This window comes from Eleutherodactylus coqui, chromosome 1 (genome assembly GCF_035609145.1).
Source record: "Eleutherodactylus coqui strain aEleCoq1 chromosome 1, aEleCoq1.hap1, whole genome shotgun sequence".
NCBI lineage: Eukaryota > Metazoa > Chordata > Amphibia > Anura > Eleutherodactylidae > Eleutherodactylus > Eleutherodactylus coqui.
The window spans coordinates 23,033,297-23,046,698 of record NC_089837.1 but is presented as its reverse complement, the minus strand read 5'-3'; the positions used below and the strand labels follow the sequence as shown (position 1 = coordinate 23,046,698).

Below are 13,402 nucleotides of genomic sequence, written 5' to 3'. Positions count from 1 at the left end.
TGAATTTAGCTTCCTCCATGTTGAGTGTTGACAAATGAGAGGAGAAGGGGAATATAGCTGGTGGATGCTCTGGAACTCTGGGTAGTAGAGAGATAATATCTGGACCAGAGAGGTAAATTTAAGTCTTATCAGTGTAAATGTGTTAGGAAAGCCATGGGATCCTATGAGCTGTCCTACTCCATAGTTATAGATTAAGAAGAGTCTGTGTACAGGGACAGGCCCTAAAGGGATACTAACAAAGAGAAGGTGGGACGCAGAGGTGGTGTGTGAATGGAGAACACTAAATGTTCTGTTGGTAAGGTAATAGGACATCCAGAACATAGCCAAGGATGTGATGACAGGGGATGAGACATTTTATGAAAGGACAGTGACAAACTATGCAGAAGGCAGAGGCAAAGTCTAGAAGGAGTCGCACAGAGTAGCGTAGAAGTCTAAAGTGAACTCTAGAAAAACAGAACTACAATGAGGAACATGGAATAATATAGATGCAGGACAGTTCTACAGGCAAGAAGGTAGGTCTAGAAGGAGGAACACAGAGTAATGTTCTGTGTCAATGGAGGAGAACAGGTCTAATAGGAATAGAGCATTGTACTGTAGATAGAGGAGAACAGGGCTAATAGAAGGAACACAGAGTAATGTAGAAGGCAGACAGAACAATGTTGAAGAAGGAGAAGTCTAGATGGTGAGCACAGAGTAACATAGCATAATTATAAATATAATAGTAATAATTATCTTTATTTGTATAGCGCCAATTTATTCCGCAGCGCTTTCAGGCATGGATAAATGCAAAACAATACAACAATTACAATGTTTTTTTTATAGAGTGTAGAGAATGAAAAATAGATTAGAAGGAGTCAAGAAGAAAGTTTGCAGACAGAAAGGTAATTAGACAAGAGTAAACTAGGCATTCCAGGGGTTTGGAAATGGGAAGGGCGTTAACCCTTTCCAATCCAATTTGTATCCTAGTTTTCCTAGGGGGCTTACTCTTTTTCTGCTTTTATACAATGGTGTTACCTGTTGGCTGAAGCCAGTACTGCATGAGATGACACGTTGGACAGGCTCCGACAGCAGAGAGGCTGGCAATATATAGTAAGAGAGCCCTGACGGACGTCTTTCAACATCGGAGCTGTACAGCCTTAAATCATAATGTCTTCAGATGTCAGACAGTGGATTGGAAAGGGTTAAAGATTCTTGCTGATTCTAATATTATTTCCTATTGGATATTGAACGGTTGAGCCACCTCACAACAGGTAAAGAAGTGAAAGTGCTAAAAACAAGCTGGAAGATAAGGAAGCAGACTTTGTCCATTTCAAGTTTATACTCAGAACTTATTACTCTGCCCTTCATCATGCCAAACAATCCTTTTTCACTATTCTTATCTCTTCACTATTCAATAATGCAAATAAGGTGTGAGGTGGTTAAAGAAGGTAAATAGTGCATGTAAGCTATATATGGGTCAGGGAGAGAGTGAGAACTTGATATGGAGAGAGTGCACAGAAGGTGGATATTGGTTGGGAGATTTGCAGCAGAGAACTAGAAATGAAACGCATGGAATGGTGATAGAAGTAGTGAAAAAAATCTATCTTGCTTTGGTATTTCTTGTCATATACCTGTTTTACAATGTGTCAAACTGCCGTAATAAACTGCAAGAGGATGGCGGTTGAAGTTGTGGTAGAGAATGTGGATAATACCTCATTATTTAGGTAGAGGACAGGTTCAGTAGGAACACAGAGTAATGTAGATATAGGAGGACAGTTCTAGAAGGAAGAACACAGTAATGCAGAAGGCAAAGGATAGGTGTAGAAGGAGAAGCACAGAGTGATGGGAAAGCAGAGGACAAATCTACAAGGATGAACACAGAGTAGTATAGAAGGCAGAGGACAAGTCTAGAAGTAGCAGAGAGTAATGCATTAGTCAGAGTACAGGTCTGCAAGGACGGGTACAGTATAATGCACGGGACAAAGGAGTAAAATCAAGAAAGTGGAGTACAGAGTAGAGATAAGAGAGCACCAAAATGCTCGGGTGCTCGTTGCTCAAGTCAAACTTCTCGTAATGCTCAATAGCTCGTTTCGTGTAATGAACCCCATTGAAGTCAATGGGGGACTTGAGCATTTTTGTATTGGATCAATGCTCCGCATAGGTGATGACTGGTGAAATACCAGAAAACATCAGAAAGTCAAGTAAACCCCACAGAAACAGATAGGGAAGGGCAGGAGCAGCATGCATGGCTGCATCTGAGGCTCCTAGGTCCCACTATTAAGCCAAAATGGGGGCAAGAGCCTGCAGTCACCCCCCTAACAATTTACTTGGGATAAACCCTCATTAGCAAGCCACACGTGCAGGCAAATCTCAGCTAAGCACCACACTACCGGCAACCAAGGACAATCACTGCCTGTGGGTGACACCGCTGCCTCTTCTCCTGGGTTACATGCTGGCATTGCTGTCCACCCCCCCTTCCCCCGCACAACCATACATCCACAGAGCACCCAAAATTTTCCCTGTGCGGCGTTCTGCTGGCCTCATGCCACCTGCTTGATTCATAGCCACACCACCCTGAAGTTGATTTATAAGTGCGTACTGGATGAGGAGGAACCGGAGGAACACATTGCAGAGGGTTGGCAGGGCCAGGCAGCGACCCTCTTTGAAAGTGTGGGCGATATCCCACAATGCTGTTGAGAATTGATGATAAATTGACGTACGATCATCATTCCAATCCCGTGCCACCTCCGTCACAATTATCAGGAGCCGCAAACGTGGGCATAAAGGGGACTCAGGTGCCAGCACTTCTACACATCTCCACAATGCAACAATACTCTGTGTGGGAAGCACGTGAGCAGGCCCTGGGTCAGGCTCGGTCCCAGCCTCCACCTTGTGTGACCCAAGGTGCCGCGAGTTACATAGCAATGGGAAATCAATGTGTCCCCACACTATTCATTCTGTGTAGTTGTCAGAAAGCTCAATACCGCAATGGGAAGTCTTTGAGTTCCTTGGACTCGCCTATGCTGTGGGTGCACAAAGATAGTATTACACAGGAAGAAATCAGAGGGTCCAAATATGGCAGAGTTTCACCCCGCCAAGGACCTCGGCCCACATTTCTTCGCAATTCATTATTTGTATGTGTCAGATAGCTGAACAATGCAATGGGAAAGCATTTGTGCACCCACAGCAGAGGCGAGCCCTTGAAACTAAAGGCAGTATTAATAATGAAGAAAAGAGAGTGCCCAAACATGGCCGAATTTCACCCCAACCAGAACCACGGCCTACACTTCTGCCATAGTCATTCAGTGTAATTGTGCCAGATTGGTAAAACACCACAAGGGGAAAGCCGTCTGCACCCTAGCCAAGTCAGTCAGTGTATTTCAGCCAGACAGGTAAAACAACACAATGGGAAGCCTTTGTGCACCCACATCATAGGCAAGCCCCTGGAACCCAAGGAAAGTATTACACAAAAAGAAATCAGAGCTCCCAAACAAGGCAGTTTCAACCCGCCAAGGACCTCGGCCTCGGCTCAAACCCTCATTAATCATAGGCATAAAGTGGACTCGGATGCTAGTGCACCTGTGAACATCTCATTAATGCAGTAACGCTCCTTTTGTTTGGCCCAAAGCACTGTCTCATATAACTGTGGTAACACGAGAGAAAAATACATGTTGCCCAGCGCTGATCCCCAGAACCCAAGATGGAGGAGGAGGTGGTATTACAAGGCCAAGAAACCATGACCAGGACCCACAATAGTCTGTGTGGGAAGTACGTGAGCGGGCCCTGGGTCAGGCTCGGTCCCAGCCTCCACCTTGAGTGACTCAAGGTGCCGTGAGTTAAATAGCTATGGGAAATCCATGTGTCCCCACACACTTCATTCTGTGTAGGTGTCAGGCAGCTGAACACCACAATGGGAAACCTTTGTGCACCCACAGTATAGGCGGACCCCAGTAACATTTCTGTAGCAAGAGTATAGGCGAACCCCTCAAACCTTTCAGTAGCAAGTGTATAGGGGGACCCCAGTAATATTTATGTAGCAAGAGTATAGGCGGACCCCATTGACATTTCTGTAGCAACAGTATAGGCAAACCCCAGTAACATTTATGCAGCAAGAGTATAAGCGGACCCCTGTAACATTTCTGTAGCAAGAGTATAGGTGAACCCCTCAAACCTTTCAGTACCAAGTGTATAGGCGGACCTCTGTAACATTTCTGTAGAAAAAGTATAGGTGAACCCCAGTAACATTGGTGTACCAAGAGTATAGGTAAACACCTGAAAAAATTTGGTTACCAAGAGTGTAGGCGAAGGCCAGAAAAATTAGTTAGATAACAGTATAGGCAAAGGCCTGAAAAATTGGTGTACCAAGAGTAGAAGTGTACCCCTAAAAAAATTGCTCAACCGCGAGGGCTGGTGAAACACTGTTTAAAGATACAGCTCGCTGTTGCTTAATTTGTAACATAGCCTGGAGGCAGCCCTGTAAAAAAAATTGGTTTCTGTTTAAGTATAAATACTTTTGAAACTTTGAAAAATTGTTAAAAACTTTTAAACATAGCCTTTTGGGTCGCAAAAATAATTGGCAGTTCAGTGTGATGACATGCTGTTTTAGGAGGAGGAGGAGGAGGAGTAATAATATCCGAGAGTGATTGACAAAGCTAATTCCCCCCTTTTTTGTGGTGATAGACTATGCATTTTTCTCCTGTTGCAGCGAAAAGAATCATTAAGTTTCGCTGCTTTCCACCAGTGGAAATCCAGTCTTTGTTCATCTTTATGAGTTTAAGCATGTCGGCACTGGCAGCTGACAGGCGGGTACTCTTATCTGTGATGATTACCCCAGCTGCACTAAACACCCTCTCTGACAAGACGCTAGCAGCAGGGCAAGCCAGCACCTCCGTACAGGGCGTACAGCGCAAGTTCGTGCCATGTGTCCAGCTTTGACACCCAATAGTTTTATGGAACAGAGGGATCACGGAGGATGGTGGTACGATCGGCTACATACTCCCTCACCATCCTTTTACAGTGCTCCCTCCAACTCAGTCTTGATGGGAGTGGTGACAGTCTTGCTGGGGAGCCATAAAGCTGGCAAAGGCCTTGAAGAGTGTTCCCCTGCTGCGCTGCACATGCTACCTGATCCCAGCGCCTCCCCTGCTACTTGACCCTCTAAACTGCGTCTTCTGCCACTAGCGCTGTCAGATGGAAACTTTAGCATCACTTTGTCCACCAGGGTCCTGTGGTATTGCATCAGTCTCGAACCCCTTTCCTCTTCGGGAATGAGAATGGAAAGGCTCTCCTTATACCATGGGTCGAGAAGGGTGTACCCCCAGTAATCCGTGTTGGCCAGAATGCATCTGACGTGAGGGTCACGGGAAAGGCAGCCTAACATGAAGTCAGCCATGTGTGCCAGGGACCCAGAATGCAACATATTGCTGCTTACTACAAGGACCCTAGGTATAAAGATTCTAAAAATTAACTTTTATTGGAATCTAGTTAAAAACTTATGTACAAACAAACAAAAAATTCTGATAGAAGGTAGGGAATGTGCGAGCATGTTTGTCAAGTCTCGCTTTAAACACAGTATCATTCACGATAGTTAGCCAGAAGCCAGAAAAAAGACTGTAGCCAGAAAAAAGATTACAACCACACATTCTCCGTAATCAAGATCGTATATATCAAAAAATGGCTTATACTTAGCCAGAGTTAGATATAGTTCCAATAATTGGGGTTGGATATAGTACTCATAGTCCAATATGTGAATAGTGAAAGGTGTAATGTAGTATATTGAAGTATACCCTCACTAGTATCCAGATGTTATATTATTTTAATTCCAATATACCCTCACAACTTCCCAATGCGTTTCGCCCGTGAGGGCTCTTCAGGGGCTCAGATAACTCCAGATATGTAATCTTGTAGTGAGGTTAGTTCACGGTGAAAGAAAGGGGTAAGATGTTATATGTTAGAAAGGACTATAATCCAATACAAATACGTCAGTGGAGGATACTGTACCAGTTCTGTACCCAGTTGCAGAGATTTAGTTGCTCAGATAATTATGATCAGACTCTCATGTAAGTTGATCAGTATGTCGCATCACACATAATGTTAAAAATGCTAGTGATGCGGGTAAGTCGAAGTACAGTGGTTCCCCATAGGATAATACCTAGGTAGATACCAGGTTAGCCTGTACTTGAGAGTAAATAAGCGCCGTCTACAGAAGTTGTTGCAAACTCGGCCTCAATAAGTCCTGCTAGGCTAGATTGATATAAGGCTCATTACAGGTTACAGGGTCGAGATGCAAACTAAGAGAGGATATTGCATATTGCCAAGATGAAAAATGCCCTCCCTAAATCAGAAATAAATCAAAGTAGAAATAAAACAAAAAAGCGGCGGCATGACAGCCCTAAGGGTGGACTGCATATTGCTGACAGTCCACCATTAAGGCTGTCATGCCGCCGCTTTTTTAGTTAATTTTTAGAATCTTTATACCTAGGGTCCTTGTAGTAAGCGGGACTGATTGTTTGGGACCTTACTGCCTCTGTGAAGTGGCAACATATTGCTGTCCTCACTAGGAGGATGACTTTCAGCATCCTCCTCCTCTTCAGCCCATACATGATGAACAGATGAGAGGCAAGCAGCATGGGTACTCTCTGCAGTGTGGCCAGCTGTCTCTTCCCCTTCTCCCCCTCCCCATCCCCGTCCTCCTCCAAAACACGCTGAGATATAGACATGAGGGTGGTCTGGCTATCAAGCGACATACTGTCACTCCCCCTCTCCTGTTCCAACCACAAAGCGTCGGCCTTTATGCTTAGCAGTGCACTTCTCAGCAGGCAAAGCAGCGGGATGGTAACGCTAATGATTGCCGCATCGCTGCTCACCATCTGGGTAGATTCCTCAAAGTTTCCGAAGACCTGGCAGATATCTGGCATCCAGGCCCACTCCTCTGTAAAGAATTGCGGAGGCTGACTACCACTCCGCCCCCCCATGTTGCAGCTGGTATTCCACTATTGCTCTACGCTACTTGTACAGCCTGGCCAACATGTGCAGCGTAGAATTCCAGCGTGTGGGCACGTGGCACAGCAGTCGGTGCTGTGGCAGCTGAAACCGATGTTGCAGCGTCCTCTGGGTGGTAGCGTCCGTGGTGAACTTGCGGAAATGTGCCATACATGACCATGCCCGTTTGAAGGCTCAGTGGTGAAAGCCAGAGGTTAGTCCGCTCTGTCAGACCCTGCAACAGCTCGGGAGCCGTGTGCCTCTTGTCACCTAAACTGATTAGCTTCAGCATGGCTTGCTGATACTTTTCCACCGCTGTGCTGCCACGTGCTACCGACTGCTGGCGACGTGCTGCTCACACTTTTTAATTGAGAGGTAGAGGTGGCAGAGGAGGAGGATGAGGCGGAGCGTTTGGAGGAGGTGGCATAAAACGCCGCAGATACCAGCACCAGGGTAGGACCCGCTATTCTGGGTGTGGGTAGGAAAAGAGCAATCCCAGGCGCGGACCCGGTCCCAGCCTCCACCAAGTTCACCCAATGTGCCGTCAGGGAGAAATAGTGGTCCTGCCTGCTAGTACTTGTCCACATGTCCGTGGTTAAGTGGACCTTCCAGTAGCCACGTTTTGAGGGCACGATTTATGTTGCGGGAGACGTGCTGGTGTAGGGTGGGGACGGCACACCGGAAAATAGTGGTGACTGGAAACTGAGTAGCGTGGGACCACCGCCGCCATCGTGTTTTTGAAAGCCTCCGTTTCCACAAGCCTGCACGGCAGCATCTCCAGGCTGATTAATTTGGCAATGTGCACGTTTAAAGCTTGTGCATGCGGATAGGTGGTGGCGTATTTAAGGTTTCGACCAACGCTTGTGTTAGAGAGAGACATTGCTGGATGGAGTGGAGGACCGTGGAGGTGTGGGTGTGGGTGCTGGCCGGGAGGCACTCGTGCCTGCGTCCTGGGAGGGGGATTGGTTCTCTGTGGCAGGTTGTGGCACTGGGAAAGAGGGAGTGGCGTGACCCGGAGGTGGTGAATGTCCTTCCTCCCACCTTGTGGGGTGCTTGGCCATCATATGCCTCCGCATGCTGGTGGTGGTGAGGCTGGTAGTGGTGGCTCCCCGGCTGATCTTTTGGTGTGACACAGATTGCACACCATTGTTTGATGGTCGTCCACACTCACTTAAAAACATCCACACCTTTGAACACCTAGCCCTCTGCATGGAGGCTTCTCGCGAGGGGTTGCTTTGGGAAACAGTTGGGGGATTCTTCACTCTGGCCCTGCCTCTACCCCTGGCCACTCCACTACCTCTTCCAACCTTTCTTGCTGCTGCACTTGCCTCCCCCTCTGAAGCCCTGTCCTCAGTAGGCTTAGCAAACCAGGTGGGGTCAGTCACCTCATCGTCCAGCAGCTCTTCCTCCGAATCCTCTGTGCGCTTCTCCCTCTGACTTACTGCCCTTACTACTACCTCACTGACAGACAACTGTGTCTCAAATTCGCCCAGTGTGAACCCAGCCTTAAATCGGAGACTAGACCTACAATGTATTGATATGTGTATGATGGGTCGCCGCCATGACAGCTGTACAGTTACACATAGACTGTTGGAGTTTACTTACTTGTCGGGGAGCCTGAAATCTGCTGCTGGGATATTATCTGAAACAGGAAGGAAAGTTTCAATAAATTAGAATAATTTAACTACAACAGAGAGGTGACAGAAGACGTGACGTGTCCAGGGGCGGCTGGGCTGGGCGCAGGGTGGTATAAGCCTCCGGTCCAGTCCCCCAGTAAATGTTTAGTGACACCCGCCCCGCATACTGATTAGCGCTGTGGTTATTGCTGCTTTCTGCCAGAAAACACTGCTTTCAATGGGATCGGCATACACTATATACATGTATATACAGTCTATACAATCTATGTAGAGTCTATATACAATCTATGTAGAGTCTATATACAATCTACACTATATACATGTATATACAGTCTATACAATCTATGTAGTCTATATACAATCTACACTATATACCATCTATATACAGTCTGTACAATCTATGTAGAATCTATATACAATCTACACTATATACATGTATATACAGTCTATATAATCTATGTAGAGTCTATATACAATATTCACTATATACCATGTATATACAGTCTGTACAATCTATGTAGAGTATACAATCTACACTATATACATGTATATACAGTCTATACAATTTCTGCAGAGTCTATATACAATCTATAGTATATATATATATATATATATATATAGACACACACACACAAATATATATACAGTCTTTGTACAATCTGTATCCAATGTATATGCAGTTTACATAACATTGATATGATCTGTATACCGTGTATATACAGGCATTAGATTACTACTGAGTAACATCTGTGTTCCTGTAAAAGAAAATCTTTTTGTTCCGTTTTGCGTCCGTTAAAATCATGGATGCAAAATGAGACACAACCAAACCATTGATTTCAGTGGATTCTGACACGTAGTTTTGCTCGGTCGGATCTATCTGCCTGCTTTTTTTTCAGACTCTCAAGCAGCAGCGCAGAGCATTAATAGTCCAAAAAAAAAGAATGTTACCTGCTTCATGCGTCAATACACTCCATAGCGGTGAGCATCTTAGCACATGCGCCCAAATGTTTAACCCTAAATGTACTGGAAGAGCCATCATCACATGCAGAAGGTAAAGTGGGAAGACTAACGGAGCTCTGCTACATCTACACCCAGAGGCATAACTTGAAGCTTTTGGGCCCCAATGCGAAATATGTAACAGGGCCCCCAACTGTAATGCTTTATTCATAGTACTGGGCTCCCTATATGGAGAAAAGAGGCCTTATCGGCCCCCTAAGGTTCCTGCGCCCGGGTGCAACTGCATCCGCTGCATCCCCTATAGTTACGCCCCTGTCTACACTCCATAATACCAGCCAGGAGTCTGCATGGGGCTTCCTGTCTTACTAATAACAACATAAGACTGGAGGGTCACTTACCCTTTATTATGGACGTATTCACAGTTCTTCTGTTGCTTACATGTAATGCAGTCGGGGCGTGTGAGCACAATCTCTGCCGGATGGAAATGATGAGGTTAGTAATAGGAGTTGCGCAGCGCCCGGGTGGGAGGGTATTTCTGTTACCTTTCTTCCCATCTCTCGGGCTTTATTCACACAAGCGTTTTTTTTTTCGTGGCAATTTTGCTGCGCCCAGCTGCTGCATTAGATTCCAATGTATTTGTTCAGATGGGCGATTTTCCGACCAGTAAAGATAGCACACACGGTGCACATTCTGACTGGCCGCTGTTACGCTGACCGGAGAAGATAGGTCTGGACCTATCGTTTGACGGAATACACTGGCCGGTCCCATAGACTCCAATGGGAGCCTATGAGAGCTGCCGGAAAAGGGAGGTGGGAGGGAAATTAGCACTGGCTCTGCTAAACTTGCTCCCCCTTCCCTCCCCTTGTCGACTTGCCAGAGATTATCACACTAGCTCTGCTAAGCTCCCGGCCTGAGCCCTCCCTTTGCTGGCAGCCAGCAAGGGGCGGAAGGGGAAAGGAAGTGAGTTTAGCAGAGCTGAACTCTCTGCCTCCGCCTGACAGTATTCTGGCCAGCATACATACACTGCAGGTTGCCCGCAGCAGCTATTACCATGTCGCGGCTGGTATTAGCGAGTTTGCCACTCCCACCCCCCCTCCCCTTGCCGGCCGGCTCCACATGTCCTATCTTTTGATGGCGGGAAATTTTCTCGGCACGTCAAAAAAAAAAAAACTCATCTGAGAGAACCCATAGGAAACCATGGGTTCTTTTAGATGCCATTTTTTGAAGCACCTACTCAGCATCAAAACAACACTCATGTGAAAGAGCTCTCAGGTGCAAACGTGATGTACTACAGGATTCGGGTAACAGACCCCCCAGGAGCTGAAGGGCAAAGTCACAAAGAGTCAAGACAAGTCCAAAAACCAAAACACCATGGGGCACATGTACTGAGGGCTTAAAAAGACGTGTTTAATACTGTCTAAGGGCGGCTTCAGATGAACATCATTGCAGTTGTTTCGTTTTGCCTGAGTGAGTCTCGCATGTAGTATTAGGACTTGCCCTATCCTTCGCTCGCAGTTTTTCTACGTGTGAGATAAGATAGGACAGGACTTATCGTCCAGCTTTTTTTTTAAGCCCCTGTGTGTAATAGCGCAAAATTTGAACAGTAAAAATAGGTTTTCCCCTGGTTCATCCGCTAATAGTCTCCACAGCAGCGAACTCATTCATGCATCCACCAGTGTGCTTAAACCCTACCGGTTAGGCGACACAAACTGCGGGCTCACTCACACGAGCGGATTGTGTATATAGTTTACGCGAGTAACACGCAGTGCTGAAGCGCTAATGATTTACATCAGGACACTGAGCGATATCGTGGATTTTTTCTCTGCGCTGCGAGGCTTGGGAGTAAAAAAAAAAAAATTGCAAATGAGTATAAAACCATCGAAAGTCATTGGTTTTATAATCATCTCTCTCACATCGCAAGAAAAAATATCACTAGTGGGTAGGCAACCTTATACATAGCCAAAATACACTGGCGCCAGATTCATCACAGCGACTCATGCCAGATGTTAAAGCTGTTGAATTTTATACCATCTAGTATAGTTGGCATAGTTTATGCTATAGTTTTGGTGAAATATAGACCACACCCCTTTATGATAAGCCACACCCCTGTTCCAGAGAAGACAGAAATGCAACTGAAAAAGTGTATAAAAACAGAACAGATATGGTGCACCGCATGTAATGCAGTTTTTGTGCCACAATTTTCACCAGAAAACTGTTATTTTATTGAAAATGTAAATCTCCTCCAATAACTATATACACATAGATACATAGTAACAGCTAGGCTAACAAAAGACAAATGTCCATCCACTTCAGCCCATTTCTACCCACCCCCCCCCCTTCCTTCCTCCTTTCTTGTTGGACCAGAGGCAGGCAAAAAAAATAAATAACTGGTTGCATCTGAGATTCTCGGGTACAACGAGTTTAGGACAGACAGACATCCCGTCTGTAGGCTGTCCAACGTGCGGGACACTGACATGATGTTTTTGTCTGAGAATCAGACAAGAGGACAAGCCCCTGCGAGTACATGCAGAATTGGCGCTACTTCTATATGATTTTTAGACTGATTTTTTAGTCTGAAAATTGGAAGGTAAAAATGTCTGAGCGCTCCTGAGTGAAAGAAATACTGCAGAACACAACATACTCATTATATGAATTCCAGATGAAACCATCGCCACACATGTCTTATCCACCAAGCAAACTGCAGGGAAGAGAAGAGACGTTATTGTGGACCATTCACAATGTCGCCACCAGCCGTCCCCACAGTTATATTCACAATCACGATTGTCTTCCACTCCGTGTTTTGTAGAGCCCCCATTACCTGTGATTCCAGATACACTCCTTTATAAAGTGCTACACCGTACAGAGACCCCCCATTCCTATGGTGGTCTCAGAGACCGCCACGTCGTGTACTATTAGTACCCCCCCCCCCCGACTGCTCCCACGGTATTACTGCAACCAGACTTAGACAATCATATCTGTGACCAGATGGTTGGAAGGCTCACAGAATGGTGTCACGTACCCCATGTAGCCCCCGGCCGCAGGTTGTGCCCCCCTGTCTTACATGGATGTTCATCCTGGAGCCATTCTATGTGTCCATGTGCGGTGAATGTACCCCCCGGACATATCCAACTGTATGTCTATACCGGCTATATGTACCCGTACAGTTACAGACGTCGCCCGTTGACCCCCAGTGTAATACAACATTTACCCCCCCAGGATGTGGATTTCTCATCCTGGATAATGATTACGGCTTTTCCGTACAGCTGAGGTAAAGGTCCGTATGTAGCGGCGTATTCCAGCTCGCCAGATCTGACAGTGACCTCATTTACTGACATAAGGAACATAAATAGACATTTCTCGGTTAGTTACCTGTTTCGGGTACACACAAGCCAGCGGCATCTGAGAGAAAGGAGAAGGAATTATTTATGTATCCATAGCCCCAACATATTCCAGAGACCCTTTCATGACCAAAGATTTTTAAATTCCCATTTCTCTCTATTTTACTTTTATATTTCCATTTCTCATCCCAACAATTGGTGCTATTACACGAGTGTTAACTGTCTTCATGTAATAGCAACCATATGAATATGACGCTACCAATTATGTTTTGTATTGTCTGGGTTTTTTATAGAGAAAGTTATTTTTTAATATATTTTTAATATTTTCAAATAGGTAATAAACTTTTTTTTCCTTTCATCTTTTCAGACCCAGTAGGGGAGTTGAACTTGCAGTCACTTGATTTCTTGCAGTCAGTTGATAAACTGCAATAATTCTGTATAGTATATAACATACAGATGTAGCAACAGCATACATGAAGGTTGGCATGTTATATGTCGTAGACCAGCAGG

The 13,402-nt window shown here is 45.5% G+C and overlaps 2 long non-coding RNA genes across 2 annotated transcripts in view; both read right to left on the bottom strand.

The window, feature by feature from the left end:
• Nucleotides 1-13,402, bottom strand: part of LOC136619854 (uncharacterized) — a 491,210-nt gene that overhangs the window by 260,430 nt on the left and 217,378 nt on the right. The window lies entirely within an intron of this gene.
• LOC136619850 (uncharacterized) overlaps nt 1-13,402 on the bottom strand; it is a 97,398-nt gene that overhangs the window by 552 nt on the left and 83,444 nt on the right. Inside the window, exon 5 of the long non-coding RNA XR_010791060.1 lies at nt 8,566-8,602. This is a non-coding gene — a long non-coding RNA (uncharacterized lncRNA). The remainder of the gene's footprint in view (nt 1-8,565; nt 8,603-13,402) is intronic.